The following is a 27,498-nucleotide window of genomic DNA, read 5'->3' on the forward strand; positions in this document are numbered from 1 at the left end:
TAGGGTGCAGGCAGATTACGGGCCTCACATAGCTGCTGCCAGGCCCCTAATCTGCCATGGGCCCCTATATACCGCCTCCTCATGCTGCTGCCAAGTCTAGAGTCTCTCATGGGTCCCTGTACGGCCTCCCATTGCTGCTGTCTCCATCGCCACACTCTGCTGCCATGTGCCACTTTCAGGTCTCTTCACACTGCTGGTGTGTTTAATTTTTTGACATAGGGTGCAGGCAGATTACGGGCCTCACATAGCTGCTGCCAGGCCCCTAATCTGCCATGGGCCCCTATATACCGCCTCCTCATGCTGCTGCCAAGTCCAGAGTCTGTCATGGTCCCTGTACGGCCTCCCATTGCTGCTGTCTCCATCGCCACACTCTGCTGCCATGTGCCACTTTCAGGTCTCTTCACACTGCTGGTGTGTTAAATTTTTTGACATAGGGTGCAGGCAGATTACGGGCCTCACATAGCTGCTGCCAGGCCCCTAATCTGCCATGGGCCCCTATATACCGCCTCCTCATGCTGCTGCCAAGTCCAGAGTCTGTCATGGTCCCTGTACGGCCTCCCATTGCTGCTGTCTCCATCGCCACACTCTGCTGCCATGTGCCACTTTCAGGTCTCTTCACACTGCTGGTGTGTTTAATTTTTTGACATAGGGTGCAGGCAGATTACGGGCCTCACATAGCTGCTGCCAGGCCCCTAATCTGCCATGGGCCCCTATATACCGCCTCCTCATGCTGCTGCCAAGTCTAGAGTCTCTCATGGGTCCCTGTACGGCCTCCCATTGCTGCTGTCTCCATCGCCACACTCTGCTGCCATGTGCCACTTTCAGGTCTCTTCACACTGCTGGTGTGTTTAATTTTTTGACATAGGGTGCAGGCAGATTACGGGCCTCACATAGCTGCTGCCAGGCCCCTAATCTGCCATGGGCCCCTATATACCGCCTCCTCATGCTGCTGCCAGGTCCAGAGTCTCTCATGGGTCCCTGTACGGCCTCCCATTGCTGCTTTCTCCATCGCCACACTCTGCCATGTGCCACTTTCAGGTCTCCTCACACACTGCTGGTGTGTTGAATTTTTTGACATAGGGTGCTGGCAGATTACGGGCCTCACATAGCTGCTGCCAGGCCCCTAATCTGCCATGGGCCCCTATATACCGCCTCCTCATGCTGCTGCCAAGTCCAGAGTCTGTCATGGTCCCTGTACGGCCTCCCATTGCTGCTGTCTCCATCGCCACACTCTGCTGCCATGTGCCACTTTCAGGTCTCTTCACACTGCTGGTGTGTTAAATTTTTTGACATAGGGTGCAGGCAGATTACGGGCCTCACATAGCTGCTGCCAGGCCCCTAATCTGCCATGGGCCCCTATATACCGCCTCCTCATGCTGCTGCCAAGTCCAGAGTCTCTCATGGTCCCTGTACGGCCTCCCATTGCTGCTGTCTCCATCGCCACACTCTGCTGCCATGTGCCACTTTCAGGTCTCTTCACACTGCTGGTGTGTTTAATTTTTTGACATAGGGTGCAGGCAGATTACGGGCCTCACATAGCTGCTGCCAGGCCCCTAATCTGCCATGGGCCCCTATATACCGCCTCCTCATGCTGCTGCCAAGTCTAGAGTCTCTCATGGGTCCCTGTACGGCCTCCCATTGCTGCTGTCTCCATCGCCACACTCTGCTGCCATGTGCCACTTTCAGGTCTCTTCACACTGCTGGTGTGTTTAATTTTTTGACATAGGGTGCAGGCAGATTACGGGCCTCACATAGCTGCTGCCAGGCCCCTAATCTGCCATGGGCCCCTATATACCGCCTCCTCATGCTGCTGCCAAGTCCAGAGTCTGTCATGGTCCCTGTACGGCCTCCCATTGCTGCTGTCTCCATCGCCACACTCTGCTGCCATGTGCCACTTTCAGGTCTCTTCACACTGCTGGTGTGTTAAATTTTTTGACATAGGGTGCAGGCAGATTACGGGCCTCACATAGCTGCTGCCAGGCCCCTAATCTGCCATGGGCCCCTATATACCGCCTCCTCATGCTGCTGCCAAGTCCAGAGTCTGTCATGGTCCCTGTACGGCCTCCCATTGCTGCTGTCTCCATCGCCACACTCTGCTGCCATGTGCCACTTTCAGGTCTCTTCACACTGCTGGTGTGTTAAATTTTTTGACATAGGGTGCAGGCAGATTACGGGCCTCACATAGCTGCTGCCAGGCCCCTAATCTGCCATGGGCCCCTATATACCGCCTCCTCATGCTGCTGCCAAGTCCAGAGTCTGTCATGGTCCCTGTACGGCCTCCCATTGCTGCTGTCTCCATCGCCACACTCTGCTGCCATGTGCCACTTTCAGGTCTCTTCACACTGCTGGTGTGTTTAATTTTTTGACATAGGGTGCAGGCAGATTACGGGCCTCACATAGCTGCTGCCAGGCCCCTAATCTGCCATGGGCCCCTATATACCGCCTCCTCATGCTGCTGCCAAGTCTAGAGTCTCTCATGGGTCCCTGTACGGCCTCCCATTGCTGCTGTCTCCATCGCCACACTCTGCTGCCATGTGCCACTTTCAGGTCTCTTCACACTGCTGGTGTGTTTAATTTTTTGACATAGGGTGCAGGCAGATTACGGGCCTCACATAGCTGCTGCCAGGCCCCTAATCTGCCATGGGCCCCTATATACCGCCTCCTCATGCTGCTGCCAGGTCCAGAGTCTCTCATGGGTCCCTGTACGGCCTCCCATTGCTGCTTTCTCCATCGCCACACTCTGCCATGTGCCACTTTCAGGTCTCCTCACACACTGCTGGTGTGTTGAATTTTTTGACATAGGGTGCTGGCAGATTACGGGCCTCACATAGCTGCTGCCAGGCCCCTAATCTGCCATGGGCCCCTATATACCGCCTCCTCATGCTGCTGCCAAGTCCAGAGTCTGTCATGGTCCCTGTACGGCCTCCCATTGCTGCTGTCTCCATCGCCACACTCTGCTGCCATGTGCCACTTTCAGGTCTCTTCACACTGCTGGTGTGTTAAATTTTTTGACATAGGGTGCAGGCAGATTACGGGCCTCACATAGCTGCTGCCAGGCCCCTAATCTGCCATGGGCCCCTATATACCGCCTCCTCATGCTGCTGCCAAGTCCAGAGTCTCTCATGGTCCCTGTACGGCCTCCCATTGCTGCTGTCTCCATCGCCACACTCTGCTGCCATGTGCCACTTTCAGGTCTCTTCACACTGCTGGTGTGTTTAATTTTTTGACATAGGGTGCAGGCAGATTACGGGCCTCACATAGCTGCTGCCAGGCCCCTAATCTGCCATGGGCCCCTATATACCGCCTCCTCATGCTGCTGCCAAGTCTAGAGTCTCTCATGGGTCCCTGTACGGCCTCCCATTGCTGCTGTCTCCATCGCCACACTCTGCTGCCATGTGCCACTTTCAGGTCTCTTCACACTGCTGGTGTGTTTAATTTTTTGACATAGGGTGCAGGCAGATTACGGGCCTCACATAGCTGCTGCCAGGCCCCTAATCTGCCATGGGCCCCTATATACCGCCTCCTCATGCTGCTGCCAAGTCCAGAGTCTGTCATGGTCCCTGTACGGCCTCCCATTGCTGCTGTCTCCATCGCCACACTCTGCTGCCATGTGCCACTTTCAGGTCTCTTCACACTGCTGGTGTGTTAAATTTTTTGACATAGGGTGCAGGCAGATTACGGGCCTCACATAGCTGCTGCCAGGCCCCTAATCTGCCATGGGCCCCTATATACCGCCTCCTCATGCTGCTGCCAAGTCCAGAGTCTGTCATGGTCCCTGTACGGCCTCCCATTGCTGCTGTCTCCATCGCCACACTCTGCTGCCATGTGCCACTTTCAGGTCTCTTCACACTGCTGGTGTGTTTAATTTTTTGACATAGGGTGCAGGCAGATTACGGGCCTCACATAGCTGCTGCCAGGCCCCTAATCTGCCATGGGCCCCTATATACCGCCTCCTCATGCTGCTGCCAAGTCTAGAGTCTCTCATGGGTCCCTGTACGGCCTCCCATTGCTGCTGTCTCCATCGCCACACTCTGCTGCCATGTGCCACTTTCAGGTCTCTTCACACTGCTGGTGTGTTGAATTTTTTGACATAGGGTGCTGGCAGATTACGGGCCTCCTATAGCTGCTGCCAGGCCCCTAATCTGCCATAAGCCCCTATATACCGCCTCCTCATGCTGCTGCCAAGTCCAGAGTCTGTCATGGGTCCCTGTACGGCCTCCCATTGCTGCTGTCTCCATCGCCACACTCTGCCATGTGCCACTTTCAGGTCTCCTCACACACTGCTGGTGTGTTGAATTTTTTGACATAGGGTGCTGGCAGATTACGGGCCTCCTATAGCTGCTGCCAGGCCCCTAATCTGCCGTAGGCCCCTATATACCGCCTCCTCATGCTGCTGCCAGGTCCAGAGTCTCTCATGGGTCCCTGTACGGCCTCCCATTGCTGCTGTCTCCATCGCCACACTCTGCCATGTGCCACTTTCAGGTCTCCTCACACTGCTGGTGTGTTCCATTTTTTGTCATAGGGTGCTGGCAGATTATGGGCCTCCCATAACTGCTGCCAGGCCCCTAATCTGCCATGGGCCCCTATACCGACTCCTCATGCTGTGACGTTGCAACAAGGTGGAATTCAACCCTACATATGTTAGACCGCCTTTACGAACAGCAAAAGGCCATCACAGATTTCCTGATGTTAAAAGCAGATAAAGGTACTCCCTGTGTAACTTAGATGTCAGCCATTGGCAGCTCATGCGTGACACCTGCGCTTGCTCAGGCCCTTTGAGGAGGCCACGCTATTCGTGAGTCGGCAGGACTATGGGATGAACGACGTCATTCCTCTGTTGCACGTCCTGGAACAAATGCTGTTAACAATGGCTGGTCAGGGTGCGGTAGACGTGGCGCACAGATCTCAACGCCACATGGCCCCTGTGGGGGCAGGACTGGAAGAAGAGGAGGAGGTAGAGGAGGACATTGGTGCTCAGGAATTATTGAGTGAAATGGGTGGTTTTTCCACTCAGCGGACAGGAGTGGAGGAGCAGGAGCATCTGGTAGAGGAGGAGGAAGAGGAGACAGAGGACCTAGACGCACCGTGGCAGTATGCTGTGGAGATGGAGGCAGGGAGTCCCTCGCATTCCTTGGCACAAATGGCCCATAGCATGCTCGGTTGCTTGCGTAGCGACAGCCGAATAATAACCATCAGACAGAGGGATGACTTTTGGCTGTCCACCTTGTTGGACCCTCGCTACCGTTCAAAAATGGTGGCCTTTTTCACACCTGCTGAGAGGGAGGCCAAAATAACGTACTATAAAAAACACCTATGTAGTCAGCTGGTCTCTGCCTGTCTGCGCCAACGTCCATCCTCAGACACTGTGGGCCCTGTGCGCTCGTGTTCCGCTGCCATGGCAGCAGGGGAGGGGTGGGGTGGTAGGAGCAGTGGCAGCTCCACCAGCAGCGGCTGCCTCAGTCTGCAGTCGATGATGAGTAGCTTTCTTCACCAGCGCAGTGAGGAAACTACTAACCAGCCGCAGCAGCAGCAGCAGCATCAGGTGGACCTGGAGCAGGACCTCAAACAACAGGCTTAGGCCTACTTGGACAGCACCCTGCCAACCGAGGTAGACAATCCCCTTGACTACTGGGCAACGAAACTTGACCTTTGGCCCCAACTAGCTGAATTTGCCCTTGAAAGGCTGTCATGCCCGGCCAGTAGCGTGGCATCGGAGCGCGTGTTTAGTGCGGCAGGAGGTATTGCAACTCCGCGGAGGACACGACTGTCCACCCAAAGTGTGGAGAGACTCACGTTTGTGAAAATGAATCAGGCGTGGATTAGTCTGGATTTCAAACCACCAGTTCCTGACACAACTGACTAAATCCGCCATGAATCATGCCCCAAACATGTGCCACTTTCAGGTCTCCTCACACTGCTGGTGTGTTCCATTTTTTGTCATAGGGTGCTGGCAGATTACGGGCCTCCCATAGCTGCTGCCAGGCCCCTAATCTGCCATGGGCCCCTATACCGCCTCCTCATGCTGCTGCCAAGTCCAGAGTCTCTCATGGGTCCCTGTACGGCCTCCCATTGCTGCTGCCTCCATCGCCACACTCTGCCATGTGCCACTTTCAGGTCTCCTCACACTGCTGGTGTGTTCCATTTTTTGTCATAGGGTGCTGGCAGATTACTGGCCTCCCATAGCTGCTGCCAGGCCCCTAATCTGCCATGGGCCCCTATACCGCCTCCTCATGCTGCTGCCAGGTCCAGAGTCTCTCATGGGTCCCTGTACGGCCTCCCATTGCTGCTGTCTCCATCGCCACACTCTGCTGCCATGTGCCACTTTCAGGTCTCTTCACACTGCTGGTGTGTTAAATTTTTTGACATAGGGTGCAGGCAGATTACGGGCCTCACATAGCTGCTGCCAGGCCCCTAATCTGCCATGGGCCCCTATATACCGCCTCCTCATGCTGCTGCCAAGTCCAGAGTCTGTCATGGTCCCTGTACGGCCTCCCATTGCTGCTGTCTCCATCGCCACACTCTGCTGCCATGTGCCACTTTCAGGTCTCTTCACACTGCTGGTGTGTTTAATTTTTTGACATAGGGTGCAGGCAGATTACGGGCCTCACATAGCTGCTGCCAGGCCCCTAATCTGCCATGGGCCCCTATATACCGCCTCCTCATGCTGCTGCCAAGTCTAGAGTCTCTCATGGGTCCCTGTACGGCCTCCCATTGCTGCTGTCTCCATCGCCACACTCTGCTGCCATGTGCCACTTTCAGGTCTCTTCACACTGCTGGTGTGTTTAATTTTTTGACATAGGGTGCAGGCAGATTACGGGCCTCACATAGCTGCTGCCAGGCCCCTAATCTGCCATGGGCCCCTATATACCGCCTCCTCATGCTGCTGCCAGGTCCAGAGTCTCTCATGGGTCCCTGTACGGCCTCCCATTGCTGCTTTCTCCATCGCCACACTCTGCCATGTGCCACTTTCAGGTCTCCTCACACACTGCTGGTGTGTTGAATTTTTTGACATAGGGTGCTGGCAGATTACGGGCCTCACATAGCTGCTGCCAGGCCCCTAATCTGCCATGGGCCCCTATATACCGCCTCCTCATGCTGCTGCCAAGTCCAGAGTCTGTCATGGTCCCTGTACGGCCTCCCATTGCTGCTGTCTCCATCGCCACACTCTGCTGCCATGTGCCACTTTCAGGTCTCTTCACACTGCTGGTGTGTTAAATTTTTTGACATAGGGTGCAGGCAGATTACGGGCCTCACATAGCTGCTGCCAGGCCCCTAATCTGCCATGGGCCCCTATATACCGCCTCCTCATGCTGCTGCCAAGTCCAGAGTCTCTCATGGTCCCTGTACGGCCTCCCATTGCTGCTGTCTCCATCGCCACACTCTGCTGCCATGTGCCACTTTCAGGTCTCTTCACACTGCTGGTGTGTTTAATTTTTTGACATAGGGTGCAGGCAGATTACGGGCCTCACATAGCTGCTGCCAGGCCCCTAATCTGCCATGGGCCCCTATATACCGCCTCCTCATGCTGCTGCCAAGTCTAGAGTCTCTCATGGGTCCCTGTACGGCCTCCCATTGCTGCTGTCTCCATCGCCACACTCTGCTGCCATGTGCCACTTTCAGGTCTCTTCACACTGCTGGTGTGTTTAATTTTTTGACATAGGGTGCAGGCAGATTACGGGCCTCACATAGCTGCTGCCAGGCCCCTAATCTGCCATGGGCCCCTATATACCGCCTCCTCATGCTGCTGCCAAGTCCAGAGTCTGTCATGGTCCCTGTACGGCCTCCCATTGCTGCTGTCTCCATCGCCACACTCTGCTGCCATGTGCCACTTTCAGGTCTCTTCACACTGCTGGTGTGTTAAATTTTTTGACATAGGGTGCAGGCAGATTACGGGCCTCACATAGCTGCTGCCAGGCCCCTAATCTGCCATGGGCCCCTATATACCGCCTCCTCATGCTGCTGCCAAGTCCAGAGTCTGTCATGGTCCCTGTACGGCCTCCCATTGCTGCTGTCTCCATCGCCACACTCTGCTGCCATGTGCCACTTTCAGGTCTCTTCACACTGCTGGTGTGTTAAATTTTTTGACATAGGGTGCAGGCAGATTACGGGCCTCACATAGCTGCTGCCAGGCCCCTAATCTGCCATGGGCCCCTATATACCGCCTCCTCATGCTGCTGCCAAGTCCAGAGTCTGTCATGGTCCCTGTACGGCCTCCCATTGCTGCTGTCTCCATCGCCACACTCTGCTGCCATGTGCCACTTTCAGGTCTCTTCACACTGCTGGTGTGTTTAATTTTTTGACATAGGGTGCAGGCAGATTACGGGCCTCACATAGCTGCTGCCAGGCCCCTAATCTGCCATGGGCCCCTATATACCGCCTCCTCATGCTGCTGCCAAGTCTAGAGTCTCTCATGGGTCCCTGTACGGCCTCCCATTGCTGCTGTCTCCATCGCCACACTCTGCTGCCATGTGCCACTTTCAGGTCTCTTCACACTGCTGGTGTGTTTAATTTTTTGACATAGGGTGCAGGCAGATTACGGGCCTCACATAGCTGCTGCCAGGCCCCTAATCTGCCATGGGCCCCTATATACCGCCTCCTCATGCTGCTGCCAGGTCCAGAGTCTCTCATGGGTCCCTGTACGGCCTCCCATTGCTGCTTTCTCCATCGCCACACTCTGCCATGTGCCACTTTCAGGTCTCCTCACACACTGCTGGTGTGTTGAATTTTTTGACATAGGGTGCTGGCAGATTACGGGCCTCACATAGCTGCTGCCAGGCCCCTAATCTGCCATGGGCCCCTATATACCGCCTCCTCATGCTGCTGCCAAGTCCAGAGTCTGTCATGGTCCCTGTACGGCCTCCCATTGCTGCTGTCTCCATCGCCACACTCTGCTGCCATGTGCCACTTTCAGGTCTCTTCACACTGCTGGTGTGTTAAATTTTTTGACATAGGGTGCAGGCAGATTACGGGCCTCACATAGCTGCTGCCAGGCCCCTAATCTGCCATGGGCCCCTATATACCGCCTCCTCATGCTGCTGCCAAGTCCAGAGTCTCTCATGGTCCCTGTACGGCCTCCCATTGCTGCTGTCTCCATCGCCACACTCTGCTGCCATGTGCCACTTTCAGGTCTCTTCACACTGCTGGTGTGTTTAATTTTTTGACATAGGGTGCAGGCAGATTACGGGCCTCACATAGCTGCTGCCAGGCCCCTAATCTGCCATGGGCCCCTATATACCGCCTCCTCATGCTGCTGCCAAGTCTAGAGTCTCTCATGGGTCCCTGTACGGCCTCCCATTGCTGCTGTCTCCATCGCCACACTCTGCTGCCATGTGCCACTTTCAGGTCTCTTCACACTGCTGGTGTGTTTAATTTTTTGACATAGGGTGCAGGCAGATTACGGGCCTCACATAGCTGCTGCCAGGCCCCTAATCTGCCATGGGCCCCTATATACCGCCTCCTCATGCTGCTGCCAAGTCCAGAGTCTGTCATGGTCCCTGTACGGCCTCCCATTGCTGCTGTCTCCATCGCCACACTCTGCTGCCATGTGCCACTTTCAGGTCTCTTCACACTGCTGGTGTGTTAAATTTTTTGACATAGGGTGCAGGCAGATTACGGGCCTCACATAGCTGCTGCCAGGCCCCTAATCTGCCATGGGCCCCTATATACCGCCTCCTCATGCTGCTGCCAAGTCCAGAGTCTGTCATGGTCCCTGTACGGCCTCCCATTGCTGCTGTCTCCATCGCCACACTCTGCTGCCATGTGCCACTTTCAGGTCTCTTCACACTGCTGGTGTGTTTAATTTTTTGACATAGGGTGCAGGCAGATTACGGGCCTCACATAGCTGCTGCCAGGCCCCTAATCTGCCATGGGCCCCTATATACCGCCTCCTCATGCTGCTGCCAAGTCTAGAGTCTCTCATGGGTCCCTGTACGGCCTCCCATTGCTGCTGTCTCCATCGCCACACTCTGCTGCCATGTGCCACTTTCAGGTCTCTTCACACTGCTGGTGTGTTGAATTTTTTGACATAGGGTGCTGGCAGATTACGGGCCTCCTATAGCTGCTGCCAGGCCCCTAATCTGCCATAAGCCCCTATATACCGCCTCCTCATGCTGCTGCCAAGTCCAGAGTCTGTCATGGGTCCCTGTACGGCCTCCCATTGCTGCTGTCTCCATCGCCACACTCTGCCATGTGCCACTTTCAGGTCTCCTCACACACTGCTGGTGTGTTGAATTTTTTGACATAGGGTGCTGGCAGATTACGGGCCTCCTATAGCTGCTGCCAGGCCCCTAATCTGCCGTAGGCCCCTATATACCGCCTCCTCATGCTGCTGCCAGGTCCAGAGTCTCTCATGGGTCCCTGTACGGCCTCCCATTGCTGCTGTCTCCATCGCCACACTCTGCCATGTGCCACTTTCAGGTCTCCTCACACTGCTGGTGTGTTCCATTTTTTGTCATAGGGTGCTGGCAGATTATGGGCCTCCCATAACTGCTGCCAGGCCCCTAATCTGCCATGGGCCCCTATACCGACTCCTCATGCTGTGACGTTGCAACAAGGTGGAATTCAACCCTACATATGTTAGACCGCCTTTACGAACAGCAAAAGGCCATCACAGATTTCCTGATGTTAAAAGCAGATAAAGGTACTCCCTGTGTAACTTAGATGTCAGCCATTGGCAGCTCATGCGTGACACCTGCGCTTGCTCAGGCCCTTTGAGGAGGCCACGCTATTCGTGAGTCGGCAGGACTATGGGATGAACGACGTCATTCCTCTGTTGCACGTCCTGGAACAAATGCTGTTAACAATGGCTGGTCAGGGTGCGGTAGACGTGGCGCACAGATCTCAACGCCACATGGCCCCTGTGGGGGCAGGACTGGAAGAAGAGGAGGAGGTAGAGGAGGACATTGGTGCTCAGGAATTATTGAGTGAAATGGGTGGTTTTTCCACTCAGCGGACAGGAGTGGAGGAGCAGGAGCATCTGGTAGAGGAGGAGGAAGAGGAGACAGAGGACCTAGACGCACCGTGGCAGTATGCTGTGGAGATGGAGGCAGGGAGTCCCTCGCATTCCTTGGCACAAATGGCCCATAGCATGCTCGGTTGCTTGCGTAGCGACAGCCGAATAATAACCATCAGACAGAGGGATGACTTTTGGCTGTCCACCTTGTTGGACCCTCGCTACCGTTCAAAAATGGTGGCCTTTTTCACACCTGCTGAGAGGGAGGCCAAAATAACGTACTATAAAAAACACCTATGTAGTCAGCTGGTCTCTGCCTGTCTGCGCCAACGTCCATCCTCAGACACTGTGGGCCCTGTGCGCTCGTGTTCCGCTGCCATGGCAGCAGGGGAGGGGTGGGGTGGTAGGAGCAGTGGCAGCTCCACCAGCAGCGGCTGCCTCAGTCTGCAGTCGATGATGAGTAGCTTTCTTCACCAGCGCAGTGAGGAAACTACTAACCAGCCGCAGCAGCAGCAGCAGCATCAGGTGGACCTGGAGCAGGACCTCAAACAACAGGCTTAGGCCTACTTGGACAGCACCCTGCCAACCGAGGTAGACAATCCCCTTGACTACTGGGCAACGAAACTTGACCTTTGGCCCCAACTAGCTGAATTTGCCCTTGAAAGGCTGTCATGCCCGGCCAGTAGCGTGGCATCGGAGCGCGTGTTTAGTGCGGCAGGAGGTATTGCAACTCCGCGGAGGACACGACTGTCCACCCAAAGTGTGGAGAGACTCACGTTTGTGAAAATGAATCAGGCGTGGATTAGTCTGGATTTCAAACCACCAGTTCCTGACACAACTGACTAAATCCGCCATGAATCATGCCCCAAACATGTGCCACTTTCAGGTCTCCTCACACTGCTGGTGTGTTCCATTTTTTGTCATAGGGTGCTGGCAGATTACGGGCCTCCCATAGCTGCTGCCAGGCCCCTAATCTGCCATGGGCCCCTATACCGCCTCCTCATGCTGCTGCCAAGTCCAGAGTCTCTCATGGGTCCCTGTACGGCCTCCCATTGCTGCTGCCTCCATCGCCACACTCTGCCATGTGCCACTTTCAGGTCTCCTCACACTGCTGGTGTGTTCCATTTTTTGTCATAGGGTGCTGGCAGATTACGGGCCTCCCATAGCTGCTGCCAGGCCCCTAATCTGCCATGGGCCCCTATACCGCCTCCTCATGCTGCTGCCAGGTCCAGAGTCTCTCATGGGTCCCTGTACGGCCTCCCATTGCTGCTGTCTCCATCGCCACACTCTGCCATGTGCCACTTTCAGGTCTCCTCACACTGCTGGTGGGTTCCATTTTTTGTCATAGGGTGCTGGCAGATTACGGGCCTCCCATAGCTGCTGCCAGGCCCGTAATCTGCCATGGGCCCCCGTACCGACTCCTCATGCTGCTGCCAGGCCCGTAATCTGTCATGGGCCACTGTTGTCGCTTGTTGGCATATTCCGCTCGTTCAGATGCTCCTTCTCCTGCTACTCCTCTTCACGGATTCCGTCAGCAGTCTTTCTTGGAATCCGTTTCCAAGAGACAACAGTTTGCGAGCACGCACCCGACGGTGCAGAAGCTGAACGTCCTCCTGTCCAAGTTGCTGCTGCCAGGCTCGTAATCTGTCATGCGCCCCTGTACCGCCTCCTCATGCTGCTGCCAGGTCCAGAGTGTGTCATGGGCCCCCGTACCGACTCCTCATGCTGCTGCCAGGCCCGTAATCTGTCATGGGCCCCTGTACCGCCTCCCCATGCTGCTGCCAGGTCCAGAGTGTGTCATGGGTCCCTGTACGGCCTCCCATTGCTGCTGCCAGGCCCGTAATCTGCCATGGGCCCCTGTACCGACTCCTCATGCTGCTGCCAGGCCCGTAATCTGTCATGGGCCCCTGTACCGCCTCCTCATGCTGCTGCCAGGTCCAGAGTGTGTCATGGGTCCCTGTACGGCCTCCCATTGCTGCTGTCTCTATCGCCACACTCTGCCATGTGCCACTTTCAGGTCTCCTCACACTGCTGGTGGTTTCCATTTTTGTCATAGGGTGCTGTATGGCCTCCCATTGCTGCTGCCTCCACCGCCACACTGTGGCTCCACACTCTGGTTTTGGCCCCGTGACTGCCCAAATGAGTGAAGTGTGCGGTGATTCTAAGATCGACGGCACTCATCTGCATGTCATACTGACTGACAGTATTATTTCTCTTCCCCAGCAGACTCCAAGGGCATTTAAATTAAAGGTACAGTGTTCTGCACTAATATTAAGTCTCTCTGAAGCCTAGAAACACCCTTTTTTAAGTTAAATTCACAGCGAATTTATTCGACTCGAATCGAATATTGTCCACGAATTCGCCGAATCAGTCGAATCGAATTTTTCATTTCTTCGCTCATCTCTAGTTGTAATGCTGCACAATACAAATTTGTGGTTTGTGTAACAAAAAGGCAGGACTGATCCATTTACTGTCATTGGGGAATTTGGGGCAATTTTCCTAAGTCACTGCTGAAGAACTCAGCACCCTGGTTTGGGGAAAAAAAAAATCTACCACAGAATATTCTAGCCAGACTAGCAAGCCATGGATAGAAACAGAAAGATAAAAAGGCAGGTTTTGCATTATACATGTCATAGGACAAGATAGTTAGAGGACTCAGACTGATATCTTCGTCAGGTGTTTATTGCCATGTGTGTCCCAGTATTGGGTCACTAGTGGATCTTCCCAATAAGGACCCAGGTGGTAATAAAAACCTGACAGAAGTTATAACTCATTCATAAATCAAGCAAATAAATGGGATTGGCTGGAGTTGGCCTCTAGCTACAGCCATTGTATTGAGTTGCTGGTCAGAGTTGCCAACATTCTAGTCAATGTTATGTAAGCTTGTCATTGTAACAATATAGTGGAAGAGAAAACAGAACCCCACATGTACTAAATATGACAAATGGGAATAGTGGAATTTGGAACCCGATTACTATAAAAAAAACATTTTTTTGCTGGATTGTGATTTCAAACCAAACTGAAAATTACCTAACAGACAATCTAGGATGACCTAAGAAGACCTGTATAATTTTACTTCTAGGATACATGAAGAAAGAAAATCTCAATGTATGTATGAGGTTGGTTATATTCTAAAAAATATTCAATCAATACACAGACCTCTAAACAAAAGAAAATAATTTATTCATACTTGTAGGGCAATAACAGGCAATTTAGATAAAAGGTAAAAAATCTAATTGAGGGAACATAAAAACGTTTGTCTATTTAACTTACTGCTAAAACAGGTTCTTATTGGAAAATTTGGAAAAGCAAAGAAAATTAGGGGGGGAACAAAGTTTCATGTACAAAAAGACAGACAGGAATGGTGAAAAAACTTTTGATGGAGAATTGTTGTTTAACACACAACTACTAATCTACAATCTCTCAGACAACCTCGGATGGAACGGTTTCATTTTATTTCAAGGGAAGATGAAGAAAGAACATCTGAATGTAATGCATGAGGTTGGGTAGATTGTAGAAATAACATATTGCAGATATTCCATCAATCTATGGATCGCTCAACAAAAGGCAATCATTTAATCCTTCTTGTAGGGTAATAACAGGCAAGGGAAATAAAGATAAAATCATCTAAATTCAGGGAACATTAAAACATTTTTTTATTTAATCTTTTTGCTACGACATTTGTATTGCTGGGTTGTCATTGTAAAATATGATGAATGAGAAATATAGGAAAACAATGGCGTGTACAAAAAGACAGACAGGAATGGCAACATATGAAATTTAGGGAAATAAAAAATCTGTTGGTACTGAATTGTTTAGCATGCAATTACTAATCTACAACCTACCAGACAACCTAGGATGGAAGGGTTTCATTTTATTTCAAGGATACATGAAGAAAGAACATCTGAATGTAATGCATGAGGTTGGGTAGATTGTAGAAATTACATATTGCAGGATAATGTGGATATTCCATCAATCTATGGATCTCTAACCAAAGAGAATCATTGAATCCCTTTTGTAGGGCAATTTAACCTTCTGTTAAAAAATCTGTATTGTTAGGCTGTCATTGTAAAATATGATGACAAAGAAAATTAGGAAAACACTTGCATGTATGAAAAAGTCAGACAGGAATGGAAAAATTACAGGAATGGCAAAATTACAGGAATGGAAAAATTTTGAACTCAGTGAAAAAACTTGATTTTGAATTGCGTTTAACAAGCAACTGCTAATCTACCATCTAACAGACAACCTGAGGAGTAATTGTTTTTTTTAACTATTTCAAGTGTACATGAAGAATGAATATCTGATTGTAAAGCTTAATGATGAATATATTTTACAAATAAATGATCACAATATCATGTGGATATTTAATCAATATATCAATCTCTAAAATAAAAGGCCTATTTGTCTGACAATAAATAACAGGTAAGTGAAAAAATAGAGAACATTCTACATTTATACTATTTACATTTCTGCTAAGTACATCTCTTAATTGTTGAGAAAAACCCTAGAAAAGGATAAAACTGAGGATTATAAAACTATGAATTTCTATGACTTACTTTGGAAAATGAAGGTATAGATGGTCTCCAAGTCGGTCTTCACGGAGGAAATCTATGCGGTCTTCTGAAAAGCAATTCTGGTGGGAAGCAATGTAGAATATAAATCACTTTTTGCTACAAGAAAAATGAGAGTCACTGAAAGTAAGGAGTGGAGGTCTGGTATATATGTGAGGAGAAAATGGAATTTGTTAATTGATGGGAGATTCTGATTGGCCAACACACAGGAGCTGCTCATTAACATATGATTGGTGACTTTGGAATGGGCTCCTGAAGGGTGGAGCAGGTAGGTCCATATGAATGGGGATTGTTTATGCTGTGCCAGTGTGATGAGGGCGGGAAAATTACCCTGAAACTAATTTTAAATGATTTAATTAACCAAGGAAACAGTTTCTAGATGCTAAGCTTTATAGAGATAATGTATAAAATGGCTAAATATTCTTTCAATAATATATTTTTATTAAATCACTCAACTTAAATTTACAAAAATGCTAAATATCACATATATAAAATTAAAAAAAAATAGTGGAAAACATTAAAAAAAAAAAAAGGGAAAAAATAGAAGGGTATAATAAATATCACAACACATACAAAATATATGAAATGCATTAGATAATATTCAGCGTAGGTGTGCTTTCTGTTAGATATAGATGTATATAAAACAGGACGTTTAGCCCAAATCATCAAACATCTCAAGGGTGCAGTATGGGCAAATCCTGTCCTGTCCTGTCTCTGCCAATCACATCTGTGAGGCATTTCTCCTGGTAAGCTAGAAGAGGTTATTTTTTTTATAAACTAATAAACAGTGAAAATTCTTTTTAAATCTGAACATCAGAACATTGTCATAGCAACGGAGGGTTTGAAATATAAGCTTTTAGTTCTATATAAAGTTAATCAGCAGTAAAACAAATTAGAAAAATCCAAATCTGAAATCGGAACATCATAGAAAGGTTTTCCAGATATGTACAGTATTAGTACTACTAGTTGTAAGAAGTAGTAAGTAGTAGTAGTAATAGTAATAGTTAAAACACATTTAAATAATATTTCATAAACCAGAAGTGGAGATACACAAGAGCACCACCCTATGCACAGGAGGAGTAACTGCAGAATAGAAGTTGCAACATTATGCAGCCGGGGGGGGGGACTTGATCTCAGGCTCAGACTTTGGAATGGGCTCCAGTAGGGTGTAGCAGGTAGGTCCATATGAATGGGGGTTGTGTATTCTGTTCTGTTGTGTTGAGGGTGGAAACCTGAGCCGGAAACTAAGTTTTCTAACCAGTTTTAACATATATTATGTAATGGGCATATAGTGATTTGTTAAAATGCTCCAACGTTCTAAACACAATGACATTGACCCAATTTATCCATGGAGAAAAGTTTATGTATAAAATATCTGTCTAAATAAATGAAATATAAACATGCATCCATATATAATTCATAAATACACAATCTAAAATCAACAGAGAACTCCGCCCACCTGAGACTATAAAGTGGGCAATATATATGAACTGACATAGGCTGGAATGCTGAGCTGTGATTGGACCCTGAAAGTAAAGGTATTCTTTAAAGGTTTTAACAAAGATGTTCCATCACTAAAAGCTTCAAAAATCTTCTGCAGATTCTTACGATATTTACTAATCTTTTACAAGCAGAGGATTTACATAAAAAGTTTGAGGCCAAAATACATTTTTCTGCTATGGGGCTTCATCACTAGTCATTTTTAGTAATGTGGAACTGCTCAGACTCAGCACTGCGCTCATACACATATATGTTCATTGGGGGGATGAAGGAACTTTCCTTGAGATGGTGAAATGTATGTCTTTATTGTCATGTCTGGTTTGTATTTGTTGTATTTTGTCTCCACAATCTACTTTACTTTAAATGTTCACTTTGAGGTCACAAAACCGAAAGTAGAGAGTACTCCATTGTGACAAGTCCAGATCACATTGGGAGCTATATTATTTTAACTGAAAAGGTTAATAAAAACCCTGATGTTGGTAAAATCCAGATTTTCTTCTCTCCTAAGGGTAATGAAGTGTTTTTGGGGTGCCATAGTAAAGGTAAGGAGGTGGCCTCACCAGTGTGCCCCATACTTCCAGTAGTTTATTGAGCAAGGCATAGGGAATCATAGACCAAATATGGAGGAAATGCAGGAAATAAGCAGCTACTCTGCATTAGGTTGGATAGTAGAACATGCTTGATAATTACCTTCTATATTACTAGATTGCAGGATTGCCATATTCAGGAAAAGGATATTGGAAGAACCAACTGAAGCCGGTCAATTTAATAGGGATAATAGTAAACTGAAGAGGAAATATTATTTTGTTTGATTTTATTTTTTTTTTGTTTATTTTATTATTAAGGTAAAAAATCATGAATTGACAGATTTTTATTTTTTTAAAACTTGTTTTAGTTTATTGTGATTTGTTTTATTGAAATGCATTGTATTTGTATGAAATTAAAGCTAAATGTAGCAGGGAGGATGTTTGGTAATGCACACATTTTAGGTTCCTCATTTTTGGAAAAGGGGAACTTTGTAGAAAATGAATAAAGTAAATACAGATGTTGCAGATAAATTATAGTTTTATTTTTTTCTCTGTGCATTGTGAAAACTTTCTAGTGTATAAAGCTGTGTGTGGTCAGTGGACCAGAGTATGGAGTATTTTTAGGGTTCTTTTGGTATAAAATACAAAACATTGTTGTTGGGGGAAATGGTAGCCATTGTCATTGTCAGTTGTTGCTGCTGAGTGTCTGGGTGTTCACCTCTATTATTGTTTGTTTACTGTAATTACCAAATCCCATCACCATTGCCTTCAGTCACTCCTCTGTGTATTGTCTGTTGGGTGTAGGCTGAAACCATTCAGGGTAGATCTTATTGTTATGGTAAATTTCTGTGCTCCAACACCTTGGGTGTACTGAATATTGTAGTCTCAGACTAATGGCTTAAAAAAATAAAATGTTTTTTGGTTTTCTTTGTGTCATTTATTTTTCTATCACTTATTTTCTTGCATTTTCTCAACTTGTTAGTGGAACTCTGAAAAGTTTTAAGGTAATTACTTGGAAAGTGTGGGCACCATCTGCTGGAAATGGCTGCCATGTTTACTAAAGAAAGCTTTGTAACTAAAGCCCACCATAGAAGGTTCAAATCTTGGATGGTTCAGCAGGGACCTACCAAGATTTAAACTATGTATAGACTGGGTGAATGTACCTAAGTTAATCGATCGATCAAATATGGTACAACCAACCTGTTGGGATTTCTATGTGATTATTGCTAGCAGCTAATATAGACTCCCCATGCCACCTATCTCCACCAGGGGAACACAATAGCTCCATGGGAAGGATTCCCCCATCAACACTGACCGGTGTTGGTGAGTGAATCAAGCAATTTTTGTTTCCTGCAACTCGTGACTATAAGACTATAAACTCTCTGGGATCTATTATCTCTAGTGGTATAATTTAGTAAAGTATATCGATTGGGTAACTTAATTTGTGACCACTTGTCAGAAGACTCAACTGAGGGTTTCAGTGCAACATAGTGGGTATTAGAAGACCTCCAAAACAAACAGGGAGGATACACCACAGAATTGTTTTTCAATATTTAGATCTCCCATAAATATATTGGAAGAACCATTAAACACAGTTCAATTTAATGGGGAGGATACCAGTAGAGGGAATTTTTGGGTTTATTTTGATTTGTTTAAAATGTGCTCAACTTACTTCAGTTTCTTGGGTTTGTGTTTTTGTTGGTGAAATATTTTTATTAAGAAGGAACAGAAAGATTGTTTTTTTTTGTTAAAGTTTTTACTTATTTTTTTCTCAGTATGGTTTTTTTTTTTTTTTATAAGGCAAAAAAGCTTGACTTTTTTTAATAAAAGTATTAACAGTTTTTTCATTATTTAAATTTTGTGTCACCTAAATGCATTGGGGTTGATTTACTTGCTGTGTAGCTTCCCCCTCATGTCAGCTGTTGTTCATCAAGGAGGCCTACTGCATGGAGATGGTCACTAAAAGAAGCACCTAAAATCTGAAATGTAGTGAAAAATATAAAACAAATAATGTAACAATTTAGGTAAATGTAACAATACAACAGAGATTGTGATATTCACTAAAATACACGTTGGTTTTGCTTCATAGCAAAATGTAGTTGCAAAATATAGAGAGACCTTTTACCCCCAGGACAGAACTGACCATAATAATGGTGATGGGCTTGTGAACTGATATGGTAAAGAGGAGGCAGAACACCTGGCTGAGGTGTGACTGATGATACTGTTCCCATCACAATGGACATGTTTATGGAAGCCACCCTCCATTGTTGGGACTAGGGGTGTCCAACTGTGGCCCTCAGGAATGCCAATTTTGCATGATAATCGTAGTATTGGAAGGGACACAACTGCTTACATTAGCAACCAGTGCAAGAGTTGCCATAAACATCAACAACCCAACTATTACACAGGTCTGCAAAAAATACATATCAGACCAGTTGGACAACTAAAATACCTTAAGATACATGCATCTGCACAAAGGCAATGGGAGGGAGCATCCGGGCATACCATGAGAGGCCAGTCAATGAAGGGACCCCATAAAGATGGGGGGGGGGGGCAAGCCGCCTGCCCTGTGTAAATACCTGATGTATAGAAAGTATGTAATATTTGAAAACAGTATAATTGGACCCTCTTAATGGTTAATACCACTATGATTATAAAAATCCGAGGAGAGGAAAGGAGAGGAGAGGAGAGAAGGGTAGAGATTGGGAAAGAGAGAGAGAACAGGGGAGGAGGATGAGAGAGAGAAGGAGTAGAAAGGAGGAAGAAAGAATGGAAAAGAGAGGAAGCGAGAATGGTGGGTAGGGAAGGCAAAGAGAGAAAGGAAAGGGGACAGGATGGGTGAAAGAAAGGAGGGGAAGAGAAAAAAGAGAGGAGAAAGATTGGAAGGGATGGAAAGAGAGAGAGAGAGGGTGGAGGAAAGTGAGAGAATGAAGGGGGGTAAAGAGAGGGGAAGAGAAAGAGAAAATGGAAAGAGAGAGCAGGAAATTGGAGTGGAAGGAGGATGGAGAGGACAATAGAAATTTGAGAGGAAAAAGGGTAAAAAGAGAGAAGGAAAAACAAGGGAGTGAGAGAGAGAACCTCTAATGAGATCATTACAGAGTCACTGCTGACCTTTCATTCTAAAGATTCTATGTACCTGACTGTCCTACACAAGTCTGGTTGGTTTGCTGAGGATTAAAGATGAAGAGATGATGAACCCAATTCATGCAAGAAATATGGCTAAGTGGTTGACTTACTAATGTATGCATATAGGCATGTATTTCTAAACCTGGCTGAAAGATTTGCTTGAAATTTCAGTGCAACAGAAAAAGTGTTGTTAGCTCAAACAGGAATTTAGGAGCTCACTGGACTTCTGGCAGGATCAAACTGTATTTTTCTGTACAGAGACACATCAAGAGCACCACCCGGAGCAAAGGAGGAGTAACTACTTATATATGTACAAGTTACATCTCCCATGTACCAGGCAGGGGTCTTGTTCATCCATTGGGGATAGTCCAGACTTGTCATCTAAAAAAATTAAAGAAATATTGTTAGAAGAAAATATAGAAATTATCTGTGAAATGCAAACAAGAAAATTAAATTTATAATGACAAACTGCATGTGGTCAGTTCAACAGTGGTAATATGGTGGGACAAAGAGTAATGACTACACACTTAGATCAGAAATGCTAGTGTGGCTTGCCCCTAAAAGTTTGAATTGTGGAGCTGACTACTACAAAATACATATAGGATCTTTTGATGCTTTAATTTTCTCAAGAAAGCCACATACCTGAGAAAGTTGACCATATGTGATGTTCTTTCAGATGTGCCATCACTCACCAATTCTTCTTTACTCAATGTGTATTTCTGCTCCAATGTGTAAAGAGAATTCATCGTCAAAAATCACTAGTGCCTCTTCCATGTCATCTTTGGGTGGATCTGGAGTCATCTCCGACTGGGATTTAGAAGTGTCTATGATCAACTGGCCAGATGTGGAGCTGAAACTTGACACAATGGATTTGCTGCTCTGGTGGGAGGCCTCACAAAAGGGTTCATCAGATTCCAAAGATGAATAGATTTCTATGGCATCTTCATCCTTTTTCCTTGTGGCTAAACCTGGGCTTTCTGCTTTACAGCTTTCCTTTGTGTATTTCAGCACTACCGTAGTCCGACTTCTTTTAGTATGGTCAATGGCCAAAAGATCACTAATCATCCTTTGTATCCCAGAGGCGACCTTGGTCAGTGCTTCCGGAGGATTCTCACTCTTGACATTGTTTTGCCAGTCAACAAAACCTTGATATTTTTCATCGTCCGGAATGGCATCCTCCCATGGAAGCTCTCCTGTAAGTAGACAACAGATGACTACTCCAAACGCCCACACATCAAGGCTGCCACCTACAACCAGGCCAACTGAAGTGTCAATTTGGAACATTTCTGGAGCCATGTAGGACGCGGTGCCACACTTGCCTCGAATCACTGTTCCTTTGACCTTAGCAAGGCCAAAGTCTGTGAGCTTGATGGAATGGCAGTCCCGGTCAAAGACTAAAACATTCTCTGGCTTCACATCCATGTGCACCAGTCCTTTTTCTGACACGAATTCAAGGGCACTTGAAATTTGCACAGAACACCTCTTTACTGCATCTTCTGGAATTCCCACCTAAAAAAATCAAGGGGAACTTCAGATTACTTTTTCAGAGATTGGAAATATAGAGTATTTATCCAGAAACAATTAAATGATATGTATAGCTACAACATATTTAGTTTTAGACTAGGGATGGATTCTTTTGTCATAAGTATATCTGTATGTGCTCAGAACAAGTACGAGTAGTCAGAACAAAAGGCAAGTGAAAATCTTTCAACATGGACACCTCTACTAATGTCAAGAGAGTTTCCTCTCACTTCCTGTTGCATCTCTAGGCAAGGAAGTGAAAGGAAATCTTTCCAAAAGGATACAGACAACATAAAATAACTTGACAGGAGTTGTAACTCTTCTTAACTCTATGCAAACCAAAGAAAAAATAATTCTCTATACTTCAATCTTAATGTACTTACATTTGGTATAATCATGGAGAGCAGATCACCAAAAGGTGCCAATTCTTGGATAAATCCAAAGTGGTCAGTGGTGGTGAAGGCGTTGCCATAGCATCTGATGATGTTGGGATGGATTGAGAGTATACACGAAATACTGAATTCCCAGAGGAAAGACCGCTGAGTGGTTCGGTTTTTTTCTGTGACCTTCAATGCATTCTTCCACCTGTGCAAAAAAAAAAATTTACCTTAGATCAATAACTGGACATTTTAAGCCGGTAATTTCTGAATATTTTACTTGAAAATCATTCTAATAAGATCTCTTGCACCCTGAAGTATTCCTTTCATAAAGATGTCATAAATTCTATCATTGGGCCATATAGGTTCACTCCATATTCCTGATATTCTTCCTTTAAAGTGTTACATGGGAATTCTACTTTACTTCTGCTTTTAGAGTACATCTAAAATCAGTGAGCTCTTGAAAAAAAAGTCTATGTGTTGCAGATCGTATTTACATGCATATACATAAATATTTATAGAGGATATTGAAATGGTGGATAGAATTATTCACTGACCTGTTTTCCTGTCGTTTGCCAAGAATACTTTCCCAAATCCACCTTCTCCAAGTTTCTTCACAATGTGGACGTGCTTCTCTAAGTCTATCTTCTTTAATCCTCGGGAATAAAAGGAGACCTTTCTATCCAGAAGACGTTCCACATAATAAGCACTGGAGGCCATAGTGTCCTGGAGAGAAAAAAAAAGAAAAGGATGAAAGTGACCTTACCTTAATGTGGTGAAGATTCCGCTGTGATGAAGTCAAATTAGTTTTCTTTGAGTATTGGGTTCCTCTGCAGATCAGCTCCGGACAACGTCACCAAATCTCCAGCTGGGCTGTAGTAGATGAGTATACCGGAATCTCTGGAAGTAGAGTCACTGATGAGAGGAGGGAGAGGCCCGCTTTATACAAGGGAGATGGGCGGGAAAGGCAGAGAAGGGAGGTTTTTGATTGGCTGACTTCTAATAGAAATGTTGTGTAAATAAACCCGGACTGTTGTTGCTGATTTGCATATTAAAAGGTTTTCTAGAGAATAGGTGATACAATTAAACATGATGAAACCCAAGAATGTTGAAACTTTACTGAATTTTAAAATGAAACTTTCCACCATATTAACAATGAAATGGAAAATTAGTTTTATTTTATAAGATTTATATTTTTAGAAGAACTTAGAATTTTAAAATAACTAATGCAAGAGTGAGTACTAACCAGATAATGAAATATGAAAAAAACGAAACAAATCTCATTGTCACAATGGCTGTAGGTTCTTACTGTTCTTTTATACCATTAGGTCTTATTTCTGGCAGCATTGTACACCAATGGGGTTAGTTTAAAAATGACTTGACTGAAAATAAAAAAGTATTTCTAGAGATTCATCTCCAAACATCCTCATCATTTCTTCACTACTTGGTGGGTCAATGACCTAGAACAAGCCATGTGTAGATCAAGTAATGGAAAATATCATACTGACATGATATTCTGGGTGAATGACAAACCAAGTGTTGAGGCAAGGAACCCATATCTGTAGATATTTATATATCCCATAAAAATGTTGGAAGAACCATCAAAAACAATTCAATTGAATGGGGAGGATATCAGCAGAAGGAATTTTTGGGTTTAATTTGATTTGTTTAAAAATGTGCTCAACTTACTTCAGTTTCTTAGGTTTGTGTTTTTGTTGGTGACATAATTTTATGAGAAAGAAGCAATTTCTGCCACTGACACCAATGATCTTTTCAAGCTATCTGTAGGTGGCATTTTCTTCCATTGACCACAAATGTAAGGAACATTCTTCCCACTGACCATCACACTAATGTACACGGAGATGAAGCTCTATCTATTATTAGCAGAGGTTCTCTGAGACTTGGAAGTTATGTCAAAGGTTCCTCCTTGTTGAAAAAGTTGAGAATGGATGGCATAGACACTCTTTCTACAAAATGTAAATCATTTAGATTTGTATATGACAATGTTCAGCTTAAAGTGGAATTACACATAATGGTCCCCATGAGTTACAATCTACGTTTATGTGACATCTCCATTGACAGGTGTAAATAATCTGATAACAAGAAATATATTTTATTTAGAGTTTGATGAATGTGGTTGTGTAATATGTTGTCTTATCTGTCCAAGTTCTGAATATAGATGGGAATTGTTTGATATTTTATTATTAATTACAGGTGATACTGTATGCCTGAAAGTGTGACAATAGGTGGAGTCTATCCAGTGCCTGGGTAGTTATCTAGACAATGGGATCCAAATCTTTGTTTTCCAGATATCCATTTCAACGGATCCTCTTGGTTAGATATGCAATAAGGGTGTCCAGCCTTCCAGGAATGCATAACTTGACCATTGGAGACCCTGTAATTCTTGCTCCAAAAAAAATGTGCTGAAAGGTTGCTGAGACAATGAACTCTCTGGGATCTATTATCTCTAGTGGTATAATTTAGTAAAGTATATTGATTGGGTAACTGAATTTGTGACCACTTGTCAGAACACTCAACTGAGGGTTTCAGTGCAACATAGTGGGTATTAGAAGACCTCCAAAACAAACAGGGAGGATACACCACAGAATTGTTTTTCAATATTTAGATCTCCCATAAATATATTGGAAGAACCATTAAACACAGTTCAATTTAATGGGGAGGATACCAGTAGAGGGAATTTTTTGGGTTTAATTTGACTTGTTTAAAATGTGCTCAACTTACTTCAGTTTCTTGGGTTTGTGTTTTTGTTGGTGAAATATTTTTATTAAGAAGGAACAGAAAGATTGTTTTTTTTGTTAAAGTTTTTACTTATTTTTTTTCTCAGTATGGTTTTTTTTTTTTTTATAAGGCAAAAAAGCTTGACTTTTTTTAATAAAAGCATTAACAGTTTTTTCATTATTGAAATTTTGTGTCACCTAAATGCATTGGGGTTGATTTATTAAAACTGGAGAGTGAAAAATCTGGTGCAACTTTGCATGGTAGCCAGTCAGCTTCTAACTTCAGCTTGTTCAGTTAAGCTTTGACAAAAAAACCTGGAAGCTGATTGGTTTCTATGCAGGGATGCTCCAGATTTTGCACTCTCCAGTTTTACTAAATCAACCCCATTGTATTTTGCAGGAAAGTGAAACTAGGAGAAACTTATGGAGATGATTTCAATGTTTTAAGCATTCTAATTGCTGGGAAAGTGGAAATTAATTCATTACTTCCAATTATTTTAAATAGATGAGTTTTGGTCTTTCTGTGCAAGGCTAAAAAACGTTCTAGGGTATGGAGCTGTGTATGTGTGGTCAGTTTAGCAGATACGTATTTGTTGGATTGTGTTTTTAATATCTGTTACATCTAGAATACATTATTATAAGTTGAGGTTGACTTTTGAGGTGTACTGCCCCCCTAACATTGGCTGTTGAATTGCTTGTGGTAGTTATTAGCATAACACTGCCAATGTTTACTGTTCCTATTGTCCTCCTGGGGGGTCCACCTGTACTATTGTTCATTCTAAGCATACTGTACATACAGGATCCCATCACCATTGTTCATCATGTCCCCTCTGTCTATTGACTATCAGGTGTTGGCTATTCAAAGTAGACACCATTGTTATTCTAAATTTTGTGCCTCAATCCTTTCTATGGAATATTCCAGTCTTAGAACATTGTGGGATACGTTTTTTTTTATTTGGTGGTGGTGTACTGTTGAATAGCTACTAAAAATTTTGAGCTTTATGGAGAAGTTGATGGACAAGATTGGTAAAGTTGAAGAAAGGACTGAAATGATAAAAGTAATGAAGGAAGCCCATGGCACCAGACACAGGAGGATGTGAAATTAAGGCTGATCAATGAAAATTCAGTAAATGTGATGGAAAGACAAGGCTAACATTTGCTGCTGTTGGATGGTTGAGCAATGTGAATATTTAAAGGTTCAAAAAGAAGAACTTTGAATGTTTATCTTTGGATACCCGGGCCTCCTATCCCTCTTGCATTGAACTGTATTGCTGCTGTATTGTCTCCCGTTATATTGTAAAGCGCTGAGCAAACTGCTGGCGCTATATAAATCCTGTATAATAATAATAATTTGTGCTCACACTAATAAAGTATAATTTCAGGAAGTCAAGAAAGCTGATCCAAAGGACTTAACTAAGTCAGCTATACCAAATTAAAATCTTTATGGAAGGATGTTCAAGAAAAAAGTGCAACATGATCAGATCGCATTTCAGACTTATTTATTATCGGACTACCGAGAACTATGATCTGTGATTTTTTTTTTCTTTTGTGATTATGAACTTAGTACATCCAGAGCAAATGATGGACTACAGATATTGAGATCCAGATCTATTGAAGAGAGATCACAGAGCTGTACTGGAGTCTATCTCCAAGCTGCCTGCCAATGGGGTCCAATCTGCCTCCATTCTGCCTGGCTATGGGGTCTAGTCCCCCTCCCTGCTGCCTTCCAAAGGGGTCCAATGTGTCAGTAGACATCATTTTGTACTTAAAGAGTCTTCAGAATACAAAGGCAAAACTTTAAATATTAAAGGAGATTGCATATAAACCATTATTACATGTGTGGTCTAGTTTTACTGGCTACAAGGGGGTGACTGTTACAATAGGAGTTTATGTGAAATCTCAATTGGTAGATATCAATAGTTCTTGTACTGAGAAATATATATTAGCTAGAGTTTGATCAATGTGGTTGTATAATAGGTCTTATATTGTATGTCCGGGTTCTGAAGATTGAAGGGAATTGTTTGATTTAAATGTAAGCTGCCAAGGGGCGATATTCTATTAATTACAGGTGATACTGTATGACATAACAATAGACCGGGTTGCAGGAAGGTAGTCATATTGGATCATTATAAGGAGAATCTGATTCCATCTTATCATATTTGTTGTAATTCACCTCTTCTCAAT

Source organism: Staurois parvus, unplaced genomic scaffold, assembly GCF_062004578.1.
Source record: "Staurois parvus isolate SC_StPar_1 unplaced genomic scaffold, SC_StPar_1.0 ptg001566l, whole genome shotgun sequence".
Taxonomy (NCBI): domain Eukaryota; kingdom Metazoa; phylum Chordata; class Amphibia; order Anura; family Ranidae; genus Staurois; species Staurois parvus.